We start from the raw sequence: 19,918 nt of genomic DNA on the forward strand, positions 1-19,918 counted from the left end.
TGTGTGTGTGTGTGTGTGTGTGTGTGTGTGTGTGTGTGTGTGTGTGTATGTATTTATGTATGTATGTATATGCATTGTTCTGGGTGACTCTATTTACTACAGATATTGATAAGCTGGAGAATGTCTAGAGGAGGGCAATCAGGTTGGTGAAGGATCCTAGGATGCTGCCATTATGGGATAATGTAAAGTAGCTGGAGGGTAATTAAGAGACAAATTAAAAGAGACATGATATCTCTCTTCAAGTATTTAAAGGGCTGTCAGGTAGAAGAGAGATCATGCTGGGTTTTCTGCTCTGAGTTGCTTATTGAACACGTAGCCCTATTTGACTTCATCCTTCTTTTCCGTATCCCAATCCTATCTTCTTTTTCTCCTTTTGCTGGCAAGCCTAGAGCTGCCTGTTCTTAGCTCAGCTGTGTAGGACATCACTCCTTCCTTTCCACTTTTAGCCCTCAGAATCCCTTATCAGGTTCTGATCTAGCTGCTTCCTTTTACATTTATTCTTTAAGGCATGACCAATACTCTTACACAAAGGTTTTATTTATTCAAGGAGATATGCAGGCCTGGTTCACATTTAATTCTGATTGATTGACTTAATAAAAAATATTCTTGTCTAATAAAATTACATTAAGCAGATCTAATAATCAACAGAACCCCCCACACACGCACTTTTCCCCATGGTTGAAACTTAATTCACGTGTCACTATGACACATTTCAGCCAATAACTATGAATGTTGTTATGGCAATCTGCAGAATGTTACAAGGTACAAAGTACAATGGTAGCACTTGTGGGAAAATAAGAAAAAGAATTTCAATTTCCTAGATTATGACAATATTACAAACCTGTTAGACTATTACTCCTGCTGAATATTAATCTACTACCCCAATATAAAAAGAAAGAGGAACACATACTGGATTGCATATGAAATAGAACCTTTTTTTATTCTGTTATTCCTTATCACAAAAATAAGACATATTTACTACTACTGTTGTCTTGGTAGTTTTATACTAATTCAAATGAAAAAATGAAATAGTTTCAGATGAATCGAAATTTTAAGTTATCTGACACTCAAGAATGAAATGACAAACCCCTCCAGTATCTCTGCCAAGAAAACCCCAGTGACAAAAGTCGGGGGAGTCATGTAGAGTTAGACACAACTGAACAACTGAACAAAAACAACAAAAAAGTTACCTAAAAGTCAAAGGAAAGGTTTATGGTAGTCTTAAACAGGTCGTAAGATTTTACTGAAATGACTTGAATATGAGAAGTCTAAAATATAGCATCACGTAATCATATGAGCAAAAAAGGAGTGATAGCAAGGAATAATAGGTGAATAATTTGACTACTTCATTGATAACCTCAAAATGTTAAAAGAATTAGAGAAAGGCCACTAACATATTGTGTGACTTTTTGTGAAGGATTTATAGAAAGGTATGCCAAATAGTTATACAAGATAAGAAGTCACTATAGGAGACCATTATTTCCAATGATAGAAAGTATGTCTAAATTGATAAGCTCAGGGATTCATGCAAGCATGCTTGAAGAAATGTTTGGGTATCATATAGGCTGTTTTAGTCTGAGTTGAAAGAAAAAAATGAACCAATACACATGCAATTATTAAGCACCTATTCTGTGTCTGACCTTAGACTAGGTCCTGCAGATATAAAAGAAAAATGAAACACCCACAGTTGAAGGTTGTGATAGGGATGAAGAACCAGGAAAAAGACTGGGAAAGAGCAGTCAGTCAGATAAGAGGAAAACGAAAAAAAGTACTAACATGATAATTAAGAGAGAAAAAAATCATCCAGGATGACAGAGTGGTTAGATATCAAATGCTACAGAGCAAAGAGAATGATAAGGGAAAATGAATTTATCAATTAGTTAATGGAGAATTCATTAAGCACTTATATGAAAAGTACTGGGAATACAAATGAAAAAAAATAAAGATAGTCTGTGCTACCAATTCCCTCTCCATGACTCCATCCTAAAGCTAATTCCCCTGATTAAAGAATTTCTAGCCTAAATAATAATTTCTTAAGAGGCTTTAACTATGCTCATTTCATGCACATCTCTACTCCCTCTGGAACTTCACTCCACCTACCCCTTAGTGGGTACCTTCGTATGTCCCTCATTTTCTTATTTGCTCTTATATGTTTTTCTCCTCCTATTTTAATGTAAGTTTCTTGAAGGTAATATTTGTATTGAAGTTGCTTAGCAAAATGCCTGGAAAATAAGTTCATCTTCAAATTCTAGCTGCATGTCAAATGGAAAAGCTTAATGTTCTTTAGGATGCAGTAATAAAATAATATCAATTTTATTATTAAAACTCTAGAGTAAATCATTTGACAATGCCAGGACTTCAGCAGCAATGACTTTATTTTTTTTTAGTTATTTAGTAGCGGTGGGTACTATATATGATGAATAAATTCTAATTAGATTGTCTGAACAAGGTTATATGCAGCAAATTACTGTGTCACTTTGCTTTTCAATACCAGTAATTATCTATAGAGAAAAGTGAAGAAGGGAATCTTGTAAAATGGCCAAATTATACAAATCATCTTGCGTATTTTCAAATAATTCATAAACTTGGATGGAGAGTAGCAGTTCCTTGAAGGTCCCCGAAATTGCAGAAGAAAACAGTCAAATGAAGAATAGGATTAAAACCATGCTGAGCTACTCCTGGCTTATTTCTGATTGTGTTGTGCCACTGCATTATTTTCCAACATGTTAAATTTCTGCAAATTAGGCAGCAGCCTAATGGGGGTAACAACCAATTTTCTACTAAAAATCTAATTTTCCTCTACTGCATGAGTAAGATATTGATAAAAGGGTACTTTGGTTTTCTTCTCTGAACCAGAACACTGATGTGAATATCAATTCAAAATGATCTCAAAAACATTAATTGAGCACGTGCATATTTCTCAGGCAAGGCAAGGAGAAAAGAGCCATTTGTCACTCACTATGCATATAGACCCTTGCCGGAAGTTATCTCTTCATGTAGGTCACATATTTATTATATTTTTTAGCAGCCTGTGGGTAAGTGATTTTTTTTGGTATTTTTTGTTTTCTTTTACTTTTCAATGTTTTTGTTTTTCTTTTAGTTATTTTTTTTTACTGTACTCGTGGGTTTATAGTTCATTGTTACATCCTTCCATTAATGTAAAAATCTACAGACTCAGTGTGTTGTTTAGAGAACTAAGAGGTCAAGAGTCATGAATGATGACTCAAAATTTATGAATGTCAGTGATAAGATGAACTTCAATAGTCTCGCCACTAAGACCAGCTCTATATCTAAAACATTATACTTTCTTTGCTCAGGATAAATTAGTTATCTGGTAATATTCATTTAGAATGTCCCTGTCTCTCACCATAATCTTTTCTAAATTGAACTAAGAAAAGCAGAAGTGTGTCCAGCCTTAGACTAAGAAAATTGATTTGTTTTCTTTATTTTTATCTACATTTAAACATTGAATACTTAGAAAACGTAAACTGGTAGATTTAAAACACATACACACACACACACAAGGAAGGTAACTCTGGTGGTACAGAAACAAAATTCTCAGTTTTCAAAGATTTCTCTTTTACATACTTTTTTGGGGAATGAAAGTAGTCATTTGTAAACATTAATAATCTCTGTGCTATTATTAGGATAAAAAGCTAGAAAGACCTTTAGAATATTGAGAATCTGAGAGGAGAAATAACTTGTCTGAGTTCACAAAAGTTTTGTGTAGTCATGTAGCACAGAAAGGGAGAACCCTGTACTTTGCCACTCAGTGTTGGTTTCCCACTCTATTTTGGAAGAAACCTCCTCTTCATGAATGAAAGGGCAGTCCATTCTAATACCCATGTTACGCCTTATTTTTCCCTAGTCCCTGTGCACTGTCGACTGAATGATAGAGTCCACCCTGCTGCAGACCCTGCAGGCCAATGACAGTCTAGCAGATTTGAATTTTTTTCTCTTCTCTTTTATACCAAGACCATGTGCTATCTTTTCCCTTTCTTTGTATGTTAAATAAATGCCTAGGACATAATACGTGCTTAATAAATACATATTGACTTGAAAACAAAACAAATTCTCTCCCAAGTTAGTGGCTGACTGGTTATGAAACAAAATTAATTGTGTGTATATGTGTGTTTAGAAATCATAAAAACTCATATGGCAAATATCCCATTTTCATAAGTCCACTTGCTCAATACTTACTTTCTCTGTGGACCAACCAATGTTTCTTCTTGCTTTCATTTGCAATGATGAACAAAATTAAGTTATTTTTAAACTTTGAAAAACATGTATTTTTACCCTTATTTTGTAAGCAATGAAAATAGCAAAGCCAGGATTGGAACACAGGCCTTCTATCTCCAACTCCAATGATCCTTCCCTAAAATCATGTTTTCTCCCATCATTAATATTTTGGATTATCTCCACTATTTCTCCTTCCCATTTAAAGGCCATGGTCAATTTCTCCTTAATCTCAACCTCCTTGAGGGAAAAGAAGAGAAAGAAATTTGGTCATTTCTGGTCTCATGACACTTTTCTATCCAATTGAAAACAGCAAATATTTATTAAGAGGATCCTTTGTTTAAGTCATGGAGAATGAAGAATGACTAAATAAGTATTTGTATAAATAGAATGGTAGAGACAGATAGATATACAGATAGATAGATAGATAGATAGACAGACAGACAGAAAGGTAGGTAGATAGAGATGCCTCCAGAATCTTATATTTTATTTTCCATTATTTCTAAAATGCCATTGATAATTCTATAATCATATTTGAGTGGGAGCAAAAAGGGTAGAGAGAAGGATCATACATAGCCTTTGTCCGTTCCACATGTTTGACTTTCCTGCCTCTCTAGCCTTTCAGGTAACTGGGTGGTATGGTAGATAAAAGGCTGTACTTGGAATCAAAAAGGCCTGAATTTGAATCTTACCTCAGTCACTTACAGTCAGTGTAACCCTGGGAAAGTGACTTCAGCTTTCTCAGTTTCTGTTTCCTCATATGTAAAATTGGGAAAATAATAGCACCTACATTGCATAGTTATTATAAAGTTCAAATGAGGTAATATTTGCTACAATTATTTGCAAACCTAAAAGGGCTGCATAAATACTAAATAGTCTACAGACACACATGATTTGACTTTTTTGACTTGTCAAGATGGTCATAACAATTGCTTTTTTGTCTGATTCTATTGGCTAAGGCAAAATTGTTAAACTGTTTTACACACATTCATACCACCTGAGGAATGTTGTCATTGCACTAAGCAAGTTAGAGAAGGAAGTTCTCACTGACAAAAAAATAAAGACAAAAATGCCTTTGTAAATAAATACATTTGAGAAATCTAATCTTTAAAACCATTTCTCTCTGATGTAGGTTAGGCAAGGGGGGAAAGTAAAACTATACAACATATAGGAGAAAAATCAGTGTATTCAGAGGTTAAGTATCTGTTCAAATTGCATTTGCAATCACATAATGTCGAGGAAATCAATGCCAGCTTACAGAGGGAGGGTTCATACATAGAAACCAATTGTGTCTATATGCAATTCAGTTACAATTTTCTATATACACTTGATGGGAGAGCAGAAAATAGCAGAAACCTTTCTCATGCTAAATGAAAGATTGGCAAAATGGGGTTAGTTCATTCCAGGAATTGCTTATTTGTGGAGTATTTACAATGCTTGTGGGGTTTACAGGATTCATGGAGAAGTCAATGTTTTATAAATCACCCATGTAACTGATGCCATATGTAAATCAAAGAGTATGTTAATGAATAGGTATGTATACTTAACATAATGTGTCCTTGGTTCTTAGTTTCATTTTCAATGGAATCAATCGATTAGGAACAGTACTTAAAGTGCTTACTAAGCCATCAACTCTGCTAGACCCTAGAGATCCAAAGAGAAAAATGAGGTAATCCCAGCCCTGAAAGAGTTTACTAGTGGAGTTACTCTACTGGAGAAGATAACATGCCCTTATATGTTTATTTATGTCCTATGAAATTGATTTCATAACTGATATTTCCTTCTGAATGAATGGTCCTTGGTACTACCCGAGGTTCATAGTAACCTGAATTTCCAGAACAAATGCTCTTCAGGTAACATGATTTTTCCTTCTCCAAAAGGGATAAATAGTCTGAATCCTGTTTTTGTTTTTGTTTTTTTTTTGTTTGTTTGTTTGTTTGTTTTTATGGCAAACAATAACCCAGTGACATATCATATTCTCTTGTTATCTTTCAGTTAATTGGTACGTTATGAAATATGTGATCTACTGAAAAATATTACTGCCAAAAATCTGCCTCTTCTTTTCTAATATCCTCATTAAGGATGTCTTCAATATATATAGAAATGATTCTCACAAATTTTTTTTTATTTTTTTTAGCCATTTGTCAGTGATGTCTGACTTTTTGTGATCCTTTTTTTGGTATTTTCTTAGCAAGCATACTGGAGGTTTGGCATTTCTTTCTCCAGCTCATTTTACAGATGAGGAAATTGAGGCAAACAGGGCTATGTGACTTACTCAGTGTCACATAGCTAGTAAGTATTTGAGGCTTGATTTGAACTGACTCCAGGGCTGGCACTCTATCCATTGTGCCATCTAGCTGCCCCTTCAATGAATATTTAATTCTCCATAAAAGAAAGACTCATATTTTTTAACAGGTATATTCTCCCAGTGCTTTTGCGTTGTTAATAACTATTCTCCAAGTGAGTCATGAGCTACCATAAATTACAAAGAATTAGAATTGAAAATTGCCCTATGAAAAGGTGTACATTGGACATTAGCAGGGTGGAGCACATACCTAGAAAGGAAAATCAAAATAAAAAATACCATCTAAGAAATGTATATGTTGTAAGATATACATTTCCTAGATGGATTTTTTTTTATTTTATTTGAAGATAGGCTGCTCACATCGCAAGAGCAAGGGATTTTTCTTGGATAACCCACATGGTACACTGATGTCAATAGAAAGTACAAAAGACTTTCAGTATATTTCATATATCCCTTATGGAAATCTATGGAAATCGTGGGTTTTGATTTTCATTGAGTGAACAAAATAACACATCAGTGAGATCATAAATCTACTTCAATATTTTTTTTTGGTATTTGGGTGTAATTTGCACCTCTCTTTTAAAATAAACCTCTTAGTAACTTCAATAAATCTAAACCAACAGATTTGAAAGTTTTGATATCTTTGGAGAGAGTAGGATAAGATATTCATTAAGTCAAAATAAAGGCACAATTCACTTACCATGTTCGTTTAAAGTGTCTTTACAATGTTGTGAGGGAGACAACAGGCAAACACATATATACAAAGCAAGCTATATAAAGGATAAATAGGAAATAATTAAAAGGGAAAGCACTGAAATTAAGAGGGGTTGGCAAGACTTCCTTTAGAAGCTAGATTAAGGAATTAAAAAGGAGAGTAACAGGAGAGAAAGCGGATGCAGCTATTATAGATTGATATCTTTTTGAGGAGTTTAGCTACCAAAGGCAGATGTGATACAGCATAATATAAAGTCAGGTCCCCGCCCCGCCCAGGATAGAGGAGACAATACTTTTTTTCATTCATTAAACTTACTTTAAAAAAGACCAAGTGGGAAGGAGGGGAGGGTAGAAACCTGGGTGCAGGAAGTATCTTTGCTGTGATCCTTCCAAAATTTAAATGTGAAAACAAGAAAACAGAATACTGTTAAATAATATTATTTAGATTTTAAGATCTAAGGGCAAGGTGTCAGTTTTCATTTTAATTTAATTCTTTATGTTAAAGCAGGCACTTAGCAAATATATGTTGAATTAAGCTCATTTGAATGTAAAGATAACATAGGTCTATTAAAAATAGCATTTTAGCACTCAATGGAATGGATATGTCATCTGTCTTTCTGTCAAAAGAGTCGATAGATTTGCAGGGCCAGGAGATTTATAACAAAGGATAAGGATAGGATAAGTGCTGAAATTATGATTAACTGTTATAGGGAACACCCAGGGGAAGAAATCCCCTCTCGGGTAGGCACCTTCTCTCCAAATTATACAGAAAGTTTCCTAGGATACTGGGAGGTTAAGTGACTTGGCCAGCATTATATAGCCATTATATATTAGAGATTGGACTTGAACTCAGGTTTTCCTGTCTTTGAGAAAGATTTATGCACACCACCATTATAACAATGACTAAATGAGCCAAGAGGAGTGTGTGGAGGTGTAGCCAGCAGAAAGTAGCGGTAATTATAGATGTAATAGTAGATCCAGTCCTTGAAGCATGCATAGATATTCTGTGCCTGCACCTAGCTTATATGAAAGCTTTGGGAATCCAGTTCCTGCCACAGTGACTCAGGATTGGCATTATGCAATGACGAAAAGTTTTCTAATGGCTTCTGGGGCCACAAGAACCAATGATTCAAGAGTGGCTGAGCAGGAACTGAGTGTGTACAAAAGTTACAAATCTGGAATCTATCAGTCAACTGTCTCAAAAGTTATCTGTGAGTTTCTTTCAAAACTCCCAGATGGATATTCTCTCCCAGTTTAAAGATCATGATAGTTTGTATCACTCTCAGGGTTATGAGAGAAATCTTCTTCCTCAGAATTTAGAAATTCCAGAGGACTAGTCAATTCTCAAACCTTTATCATGTGAGTAAAATATCTCTCTTATCTAGGAACTCTAAAAGTGAATGACAGATAAGCTGGTTTTGGTAACTATAGTAGTAAAAGGAAGTTTTGCCCTATGTTGATATGCTGTAATATTCTATTTTCTAAGGGAAAGTGTTAGTTTAGATTTGTGATTTTATATTGCAAGTATACACAGTGCCAAAAGTACTGCTAATTTCTAAATATTGCAATCTCATTGTATTTTTTTATATCTAGTGTTATATAATACTATAGGCATACTTTCCTCTCGACTTTTCTCATACTTGTCTACTCAGGATTTCAGGTAGACTTTATAGGAAAAGACTCCGAGACCTGATGATACAGACTTTTTAAATTTTTTTTTTACACTTGAGTATTTTATTTTACCCAATTATATGTAGATAGTTTTGGACATTTACTTTTATAAGATTTTTAGCTCCAAATTGTTTTATCTCTTCCTCCCTCTCCTCGACCCTCCCCAAGACAGCGAGCAATCTGATATAGGTTATATATGTACAATCATGTTAAACATAGTCACGTTGTGAAAGAAGAATCAGAATAAAAGGGGGAAAATGACAAGAGAGAAAAAAAAAACAAAAAAAAGTGAAAAAAGTATGCTTTGATCTGAATTCAGACTCCATAATTTCTTCTCTGGATGCGGACAGCATTTTCCATCATGAGTCTTTTGAAATTGTCTTAGGATGGTCATTGTGCTGCTGAGAAGAAGCAAGTCTGTCATAGTTGATCATCACAGAGTGTTGCTGTCACTGTGTACAATGTTCTCCTGACTCCACTCATTGCACTGAGAACCAATTCATGTAAGTCTTTCAAGGTTTTTCTGAGATCTTCCTCATCATTATTTCTTTTAACACAATAGCATTCCATCACATTCATATATCACAACTTGTTCAGCTATTCCCCAATTGATGGACATCCTGTCGATTCCTTGCTACCATAAAAAGAGCTGCTATAAATATTTTTGTACATGTGAGTCCTTTTCCATTTTTTGTGATCTCTTTGGGATGCATATCTAGTAATGATATTGCTGCATTAAAGGGTATGCACGGTTTCATAGCCCTTTGGGCATAGTTTCAAATTGCTCTCCAGAATGATTGGATCAGTTCACAACTCCACCAACAATGCATTAGTGTTCCAATTTTCTCATATCTTCTCCAACACTGATCATTTTCCTTTTCTGTCATATTAGCTAATCTGATAGGTATGAGGTGACACCTTTGAGTTGTTTTAATTTGCATTTCTCTAATCAAGAGTGATTTAGAGCATTTTTCATATGACTATAGATAACTTTAATTTCTTCATCTGGGGCTGGTAATTTTCCTTCTGTGCTGGGGCTGGAGGCCTCACAGGTGGCCTGCTGAACCAGGATCATGGGGGCTTGATTGTGATCTGTGTCGTGGCTAAGAGCCTCCCACTGGCTTGCTCAGATACTGCCTGCACTGGGCTGTACTCCCCTTTTACCCAGTGAGACAGACCTTTCCTGAAGTCCTTCTAAGTTATCTTATGCTGGAAATTTGTTTCACTCCATCTTTCTGTACATTCTGTCACCCCAGAATCTGTTTAGAGGCTTGATTTAAAATTGTTTCTGAGGGAAAATCTTTAAGAAATCAATTTTAAAATTTCCTATTCAACTAATTTTGTTTGAAGAATTAAATCACAGAAAAGTAACATGACAATATTGGAAAATATCATGAATGCCTAAGGCCTTATCAAGTCAACAAGTATCTTTTTAAACAACTAATATGTGCCAAGTACTCTGCAAAAGTGATGAAGATGCAAAAAAAAAAACACATAAAAGTCATTTCTAGGGAATAGAATCTTTAGTATACTAGTCTGGGTGACAATCAAAGTCACTTAACTCTGAGCATGTAATGATTCCTTAAATTTAAATGAGGTAGCAAGTGGTACAGTAGATAGAGCACTGGGCCTGGAATTGGGAAGGATGAATTCAAATGGAACCTCAGGGACTTATCACCCTGGGTGAGTCACTTAATCTCTGTTTGCCTCAGTTTCCTCATCTATCAAATGGGAATAATAGTAGTACTTATCTTCCAGAGTTGATTTGATCGTCAAATGTGACAATAGTGGTAAAGTGCTTAGCATGGTGCCTGCAGCTAGTAAGCACTATATGAATGTCAATTGTTTTTTATTACTGTTAATATTATTATTGTATACTCTTGGGGTAGTTTGCAATGGAACCATATCTAGTGTTTTTTGCTAGGCCAGTATCACTAAATCCATCATTAGAGTTAATTGCTTACTGGCATACAAAAAGACTTTTGGCTTATGTGTCAAATATCTGGTCCATTTTCTTTTGTATTGAGAAAGGCTCTCACTGACTGGCACAGTTCTTTGAAATAAGCCTAAATTCCACTTCAAATGGTTTCTAGAAATATTATTTGTCTTCTTAAAGAATACCATATCAGCCCACTGTAAATATCAAACTTACCCACTAATGAAAAGCAATAAAAACCCACTTTCAACAAACAACATGTGTTCAATTCAAACTTTAAAACACTAAAATGCAGTGGAAACATAATATTTGAATCATACCCAGGAGAGAAGTTAAAGATTCTATTTTAAATGATGAGATTTTAGGGAGAATAAAAAACGCAAAACCAATGGCACAGGCAAATCTCTAAGACTGTAAGTACAAGACATTTGCAAACTTTCAACTCTTACAGAGAATTGAAATCACAGAATCTGGGTCAGCAAGAAAAAATGTGTTTGTATATGAATGTGTGTGCATATATACATACATACATATATATATATATCAGAGATAGAGACAGAGAACAAGAAACAGAGAGAGACAGAGATGGAGAGAGAAAAAGAGATACAGAGACAGAGTGACAGAGAGAAGAACCAGGAGAACACAGCAACAGCAACATCGTGTGATAATCAGCTATGATAGATTTAGCCCTTCTCAGCAATGCAATGATCCAAGACAGTTCCAAAAGACTCATAATAGAAAATGGTATCCATATTCAGAGAAAAACTATGGAGTCTGGATGAAGAATAAAGCATAACATTTTCATTTTTTTTCTTTCTTGTGATTTTCCCCTTTTATTCTAATTCTTCTTTCACAATGTAATTGGAAATATGTTTAACACGATTGTACATGTATAATCCGTATGAGACTGCTTGATGTATTGGGGAAGGGAGAGAGGAGGAAAGGAGGCATAAAAGTTTGGAATTCAAAATCTTTTAAAAATGAATATTGAAAACTATGTTTACATGTAATTGGAAAAAATAAAATACTATTAAGTGGAAAAGAGAGAGAGAAAGAGAGAAAACATACCATAGATTCTTATTATGGGCACAGTGAAGCAAGGCAAAAAATTCTGAAGAGGACAACATTGTCAACAAACCCACACCTGGAACATCAAAAGGGAATGTGAACTGGTCTGAAGCCCAAACAGCCTTCTTGGAAGAGCTCAAGAAGGATTTTAAAAGTCTAATAAGAGAGGTAGACAAAAAATTGGGAAAAGAAATGAGAGGTATAAAAGAGAGATTCAATAGCTTGGAAAAGGAAGGACAAAAATTAACTGTAGAAAACAAGTCCTTAAAAAGCAGAATTGGCCAAATGGGAAAGAAAAAGTACACCAAAGAAAACAATTCCTTAAAAAGTAGAATTGGCCAAACAGAAAAAGAGACACAAAAACTCACTGAGTAAAAGAATACCTTAAAAATGGGCTAAATAGAAAAGGAGGTACAAAATCTAATAGAAGAAAATAATTTGCTAAAAAATTGGAATTGGACAAATGGAAGCTAATGACTCTGTGAGAGAGCAAGAATCAGTTGAAAAGAAACAAAAAAACTGAAAAAAAAGATGAAAACATAAAATACCTCCTTGGTAAAACAACTGAACTGGAAAAAAGATGCAGGACAGCCAGTTTAAAAATTATTGGTCTTCCTGAAAATTATGATGAAAAAAAGAGCCTAGACAGCATCTTTCAGGAAATCATCAAGGAAAACTGCCCTGAAGTCCTAGAACCAGAGAGTAAAATAGCCATAGAAAGAATCCACTGATCACCTCCTGAAAGAGACCCCAAATTGAAAATGCCGAGGAGTATAGTAGCCAAATTGCAAAATTACTAGGTCAAAGATAAAATACTGCAAACAGCCACAAATTTAAATATCACAGAATCACAGTCAGTATTACACAGGACCTTGGAGCTTCTACATTAAAAGATCATAGGGCATGGAACACAATATTCTGTAAGGCAAAAGAGCTTGGATTACAAACAAGGATCAACTACCCAGTGAAAATGAGCACAATCTTTCAAGGGAGGAGATGGACATTCAATGAAATAGGGGACTTCCAAACCTTCCTGATAAAAAGACCAGAGCTCAAGAGAAAATTTCATCTTCAAATACAAGACTCAAGAGAGACATGAAAAGGTAAACAGGACAGAAAGAAACAACAACATGTTATTAATAAGGGCAAACTGTTTACATTCCTACAAAGGAAGATGACACTTTTAACTTGAGAACTGTATTGTTATTATACCATTTTAAAGGCATATATATACAAGAGGTGAGTATAAGATGGCTTTGATGTAATGATAAAAAAAATCTAATCAAGTGGGTTAAATGGATCTAAGTAAGTGGATTAATCTGATCTAACTAAAAAAAATGTACTGAAAGAAAAGGAAAGGAGGTGGCAGACAAGGGTAAATTACATTACAGGAAAAGGCACTAAAACATATTACAACAGAGGGAAAGAAGGGAGGGAGGTGAACATTGTTTGAACCTTACTCTCATCAGATTTGGCTGAAGGAGGGAATAACATAATGAGGTATCAAAATCTAACTTGCTCTATGGGTGGTAAGAGGGAAAAGGGGAAAGAAAAGGGAGGGAGGACAGAAGGAAGGGAAGAAGAAGTAAGAATAAAAGGGAAGAAAAGGGAGGGGGCTAATAGAAGGGAGGAGGAACTGATGGAGGCTGTGGTCAAAAGCAAAACACTAGTGAGGAGGGAAAGGGAGAAAGGAGAAAGAAAAGCATAAACAAGGGGGGAAAGATGGAGAGAACGACACAGGTAGTAATCATAACTGTGAATGTGAATGTGATGAACTCTCCCATAAAATGGAAACTGATAGTAGAATGGATTAAAAACCATAATCCTACAATATGTTGTTTACAGGAAACACATTTGAAACAGAGTAATATACAGAGGGTAAAGATAAGAGGCTGAAGTAGAATATATTATACTTCAGTATAATAAAAAAAAAAAGCAGGGATAGCAGTCCTGATCTCAGACAAAGCAAAAACAAAAATAGATCTTATCAAAAGAGATAAGGAAGGAAACTGCATCCTGCTAAAAAGCACCGCAGACCATAAAGTAATATCATTACTAAACATATATGCACCAAATGGTATAGCATCCAGATTCTTAGAGGAGAAGTTCAGGGAGTTACAGGAAGAAATAGACAGCAAAACTATACAAGTGGGGGACCTCAACCTCTCCCTCTCTGAACTAGATAAATCTAACCACAAAATAAACAAGAAAGAAGTGAAAGAGGTGAATAAAATATTAGAAAAGATAGGTATGGTAAACCTACAGAGAAAATTGAATGGGAATAGAAAGGAATATACTTTTTTCTTGGCAGTACATGGCACATATACAAAAAATTGACCATATACTAGGGCATAAAAATCTCATAAATCCAATGCAGAAAGGCAGAAATATTAAATGCATTTTTTCAGATCATGATAATTATATGAAATCAAGGGCCATGGAAAGATAGACTGAAAAATAATTGGAAACTAAATAATCTCATCTTAAAAAAAATGAATGGGTCAAACAACAAATCATAGGAACAATTAATAACATCATTCGAGAGACAATAATGAGACAACATACCAAAACTTATGGGATGCAGTGAAAGCAATTCTTAGGGGAAGTTTTATATCTCTAAATGATTACATGAATAAAATAGAGAAAGAGGAGATCAATGAATTGGGCACACAACTAAAAAAAAAAAACTAAAAAAAAAATTTTAAATCCTCAGTTAAACACCAAATTAGAAATACTGAAAACCAAAGGAGAAACTACTAAAATTAAGAAAACTACTGAACTAATTAATAAATAAACCTAAGAGCTGGTTTTATGAAAAAAAAAACAATAAAATAGATAAACGTTTGGTTAACTTAATTTAAAAAAAAAGAAAGAAGAAAACCAAATTACCAGTACCAAAAATGAAAAGGGTGAATCCATCACCAAGGAAGAGGAAATTAAAACAATAATTAGGAATTATTTTGCCAAACTATATGCCAATAAATTTGACAATCTTAATGAAATGGATGAATATTTACAAAAATATAAATTACCCAGATTGACAGAAGAGGAAGTAAAATAATTAAATAATCCCATCTCAGAAAAAGGAACTGAACAAGCTATTGATAAACTCCCTAAGAAAAAAATCTCCAGGGCCAGATGGATTTACAAGCAAATTCCATCAAACATTTAAAGAACAATTAATTCCAATACTATATAGACCATTTGGGAAAATAAGTGAAGAAGGAGTCTTAACAAATTGTTTTTATGATACAAATATGGTGCTGATACCTAAACCAGGAAGAGTCAAAACAGAAAGAAAGTTATAGACCAATTTCCCTACTGAGTACAGATGCAAAAACATTTAAATAAAATATTAGAAAATAGATTACAGCAACTTATTACAAGAATAATACACTATGACCAGGTAAGATTTATTCCAGGAATTCAGGGTGGTTCAATATGAGGAAAACTATCACCATAATTGATAATGTCAACAACAAAACTAACAGAAACCACATGATCATCTCAATAGATGCAGAAAAAGCTTTCAACAAAATACAACATCCATTCCTATTAAAAACAATAGAAAATACAGGAAAAAATGGGGTCTTCCTTAAAATAATAAGTAGCATCTGCCTGAAACCTTCAGCAAGCATCATATGTGAGGGAGACAAGCTAGAATCATTTCCAATAAGATCAGGGGTGAAACAAAGATGTCCATTATCACCACTGTTGTTCAATATTGTACTGGAACTGTTAACTTTAGCAATGAGAAGAAAAAGAAATTGAAGGTATTAGAATAGACAAAGAAGAATCAGAGCTATCACTCTTTGTAGGTGGTATGATGACATACTTAAAGAATTCTAGAGAATCGAGTAAAAAAACTACTTGAAATAATAAACAGCTTTAGCAAAGTTGCAGGCTATAAAATAAATCCACATAAATCATTAGCATTTCTATATATTACCAACAAAGCCCAACAGCAAGAGATAGAAAGAGAAATTCCATTTAAAGTTACATAGACCTTATAAAATATTTAGGAGTCTACCTACCGAAACAAACCCAGAAACTATATGAACATAATTACAAAACACTCTCCACACAAAGTCAGATCTAAATAATTAGAAAAACATCAGCTGTTCATGGGTAGGCTGAACTAATATAATATAAAAATGACAATTCTATCTAAATTAATATACTTATTCAGTGCCATACCAATTAAGCTACCAAAAATTTATTTTATAGAGCTAGAAAAAATAATAACAAAATTCATTTGGAATAACAAATGGTCCAGAATATCAAAGGAATTAATGAAAAGAAATGCAGGGGAAGGTGGCCTAGCTGTTCCAGATATTAAATTGTATTTTAAGGCAGCAATCATCAAAACTACTTGGTATTGGCTAAGAAATAGAGTGGTGGATCAGTGGACTAGGTTAGGTACACAAGACATGGTAATCAATGACTATAGTAATCTACTATTTGATGAATCCAAAGACCCCAGCTTCTGGGAAAAGAACTCACTATTTGACCAAAAAAAAAAAAAACTGCTAGGAAAACTGGAAAAGAGAATAACAGGAACTAGGCATAGACCAAAATCTTACACCATACAACAAAATAAAGTGAAAATGCTCTCATGATTTAGATATACAGACTGCTACTATAAGCAAACTAGGAGAGCAAAGAATAGTTTACCTATCTGATTTATGGAGAAGAGAAGAATTCATGACCAAGTGGGAGATAGAGAACATTATGAAATGCAAAATGGATAAGTTTGATTACATTAAATTGAAATATTTTTGCACAAACAAAGCCAATGCAACCAAGATTAGAAGGAAAGTAGAAAATTGGGAAAGAATTTTTTACAACCAGTCTCTCTAATAAAGGCTTCATTTCTAAAATATATAGAGAATTAAGTCAAATTTACAAGAATACAAGTTATTCTCCAATTGATAAATGGTCAAAGGATATGAACAGATAGTTCTCAGATGAAGAAATTAAAGCCATCTATAGTCATATGAATAAAAATGTTCTAAATCACTATTGATTAGAGAAATGCAAATCAAAACAACTCTGAGGTACCACATCACATGTATCAGATTGGCCAACATGACAAAACAGGAAAATGATAAATGTTGGAGAAGATGTGGGAAAATTGGAACACAATGCATTGTTGGTGGAGTTGTGAAATGATTCAACCATTTTGGAGAGAAATTTGGAACTATGCCCAAAGGGCTATAAAAATGTGCATACCATTTGGCCCAGCAATAGCACTTCTAGGACTGTATCCCAAAGAGATCACACAAGTAGGAAAAGGACCCACATGTACAAAAATATTTATAGCAGCTCTTTGTGTGGTGGCAAAGAATTACAAATTGAGAGGATGTCCATCAATTGGGGAATTGCTGAACAAGTTGTGGTATAATAATGTAATGGAATACTATTGTGGTATAAGAAATGATGAGCAGGCTGACTTCAGAAAAACCTGGAAATACTTGAATGACCTGATGCTGAGTGAAGTGAGCAGAACCAGGAGAACATTATACATAGTAACAGCCATGCTGTCCAATGACTAACGTTGATAGACTTAGTTCTTCTCAGCAATGCAAGAATCTAAGACCTCTCCAAAGGCCTCATGATGGAAAATGCTAACCACATCCAAAGAAAGAACTATGGAGTTTGAATGCAGATTGAAGCATACTATTTCCTATTTTTTTCTTCTGTTTTGTTTTCTTTTCTTTTCTTTTTCTTATGGTTCCTCCTATTGGTTCTAATTCTTACTTACAACATTGCTAATGTAAAAATATGTTCAATAGGAATGTATACGTATAGACTATATCAGATTGCATGCTGTGTTGGGGAGGGAGGAGGAGAGGGAGGGGGAGAAAAATTTAAAACTCAAAAGCTTATGGAAGTGATTATTGATAAATCAAAATAAATTAATTTTAAAAAAGAACAAGTAATATAAAAATGGTGTTTAGGGATTTTACTTAATTGTATTTGAGGGTAGTGTCTATCCAAAATCCAGTTAGGGTGAGTTAAAAATGTACAAATAAAAGAAATACAAAAGATGTCTAAATAAAGTAAATGTCAACAATAATTTTTACAGAATCTCAGAATTTCAGAGTCAGAGGGGATCTTAGAGGCCACCTATTCCAACCCTTACTTGAAAAAGTATCCTCTCTATAACACACTCTACTCATGGTCTTCAAGCCTTTCCTAAAAGACCTCCCACAAAAAGAAACCAGTTACCTCTGCAGGCAGCCATTTCCATATTGAATAGTTCCAACTCCTAAAGTTGTTTTGTTTTGTTTTGATTTCCCCTGACATTGAGGCTAAAGCTAATTTTTTTTTGCATTTTCTACAGTTTACTCCTAGTTCTGTCCTCTGAAGCCATGCAGGAAAAAAATCTAATCCCTCTTCCATATAATAGCACTTAAAGTACTTTAAGAGAACTATTAATTATGTGTTGTTCTGCCTCCCCCTCCCCAAGAACTTCTTTTCTCTCATGGAATGAATTTGAGGCCCTTTAGTTCCCAGGTCCATCCCCTCTCCATAGCATCCAGGTTCACAAAATGTTCTGAAAATGTCAGGGAGAAAAAGGAATTTTACACTTCAGATATGGCTCAACCAGGACAATGTACAGAAGTCCATGGGGGAAAAAAGTATAGACATTTGTTCTAAAGAAATTGGCACTATCCATGCCAAGTGACATCTGGAGATTTAATTTTAAAGGAGTCAAATTATAAAAAAGAAGAACCCAGTTGAAAAGCTCTTTGATATTTTAGATAACCTCTAATTTCAGAGAAACAGTCATTAATGTTCAAAACAATAGCTTGTGGAAGCTTGTTGTTCATCCTTCATTTTTGAAGAGGACCAATGACATCACAAGGTGATATCTTTACTTATGTGGGAATTGGATTTATGTGACACAGTGTTATACAAAGTTGTCATCTTCACTCTCTCTTCAGTCATTAAAGTCCAGTGTCAAGACAAAAATTCAGGACAACTGGTGATGACCCAGGATACCATGGATAATCTTGGCATCTTTGATGTCTGACCAAGCTCTAAACGTTCCAAAATGCCTGCTTCAGCCACTTTCATGGCAATTTGAAGACTTTGTTCTCATCTGCCCATCCACTGGAAGAAGTCTTCACACACTTGGGGCTGCTCATCCACACTGTGTGTCTCCCTATGGAATCATGTAAAGTAATTGGGTCCCTAAAAGGTAGGAAGAAAAATCACATGAGCTAATAGTTTATCTGTAAATAATGGGTTGTAGCTTGTATTTTCATTACATTTTCATTCCCCTTCCCTAGTAAGTTATCAGATACCTTATGGATGCACCTAAAAATACTATAGTTTGGGAAAAAGTATTCAGATGTTCTAATTTTTGAGTCAAAATTACATGACAATGTCAACATAACATATTTGTACTCAAGAGGAAAATGTTTCCATGCTCAAAAATGCACCACTATTATTATTGTCCTACTATAATCATTGATGATGAAGGGTAGCAAGGTGGTACAGTGGATAGAGCACCAGCCCTGAAGTCAGGAGAACCTGAGTTCAAATCTGGCCTCAGATCAAACACTTGACACTTACTAGCTTTGTGACCCTGGGCAAGTCACTTAACCCCAATTGCCAACCCCCCCCCCAAAAAACAAAAAAAAAATAATCATTGATGATGATGATAAAGCCAATTGGTGTTGATCTAAATGAACCTTTCTGGGCCTCAATCTCCTCACTGATAAAATGAAAGAGTAAAACTAGGGTCCCTTCTCCCTCTCTGCCTTTGATCCTATTGAATTTTGTAATTATAATACCGTACCTGCTGTATACCTGAGATCTCCACCAGGTGGCTCAGTTATCTTTCTCTTAGATGTTATTTACTTGTGTAGACAGCTCCCAGTGAGAAAACTCACTCTGCCAATACAGATCAACATTTGTTCTGCAAGTTACAATGGTACAATACTGAGTATTTACAATCCTGGAGTAATGAGGCAATG

The sequence above is a fragment of the Vombatus ursinus genome, unplaced genomic scaffold, assembly GCF_900497805.2.
Source record: "Vombatus ursinus unplaced genomic scaffold, bare-nosed wombat genome assembly UNPS02014810.1, whole genome shotgun sequence".
In the NCBI taxonomy this organism is placed as follows: domain Eukaryota; kingdom Metazoa; phylum Chordata; class Mammalia; order Diprotodontia; family Vombatidae; genus Vombatus; species Vombatus ursinus.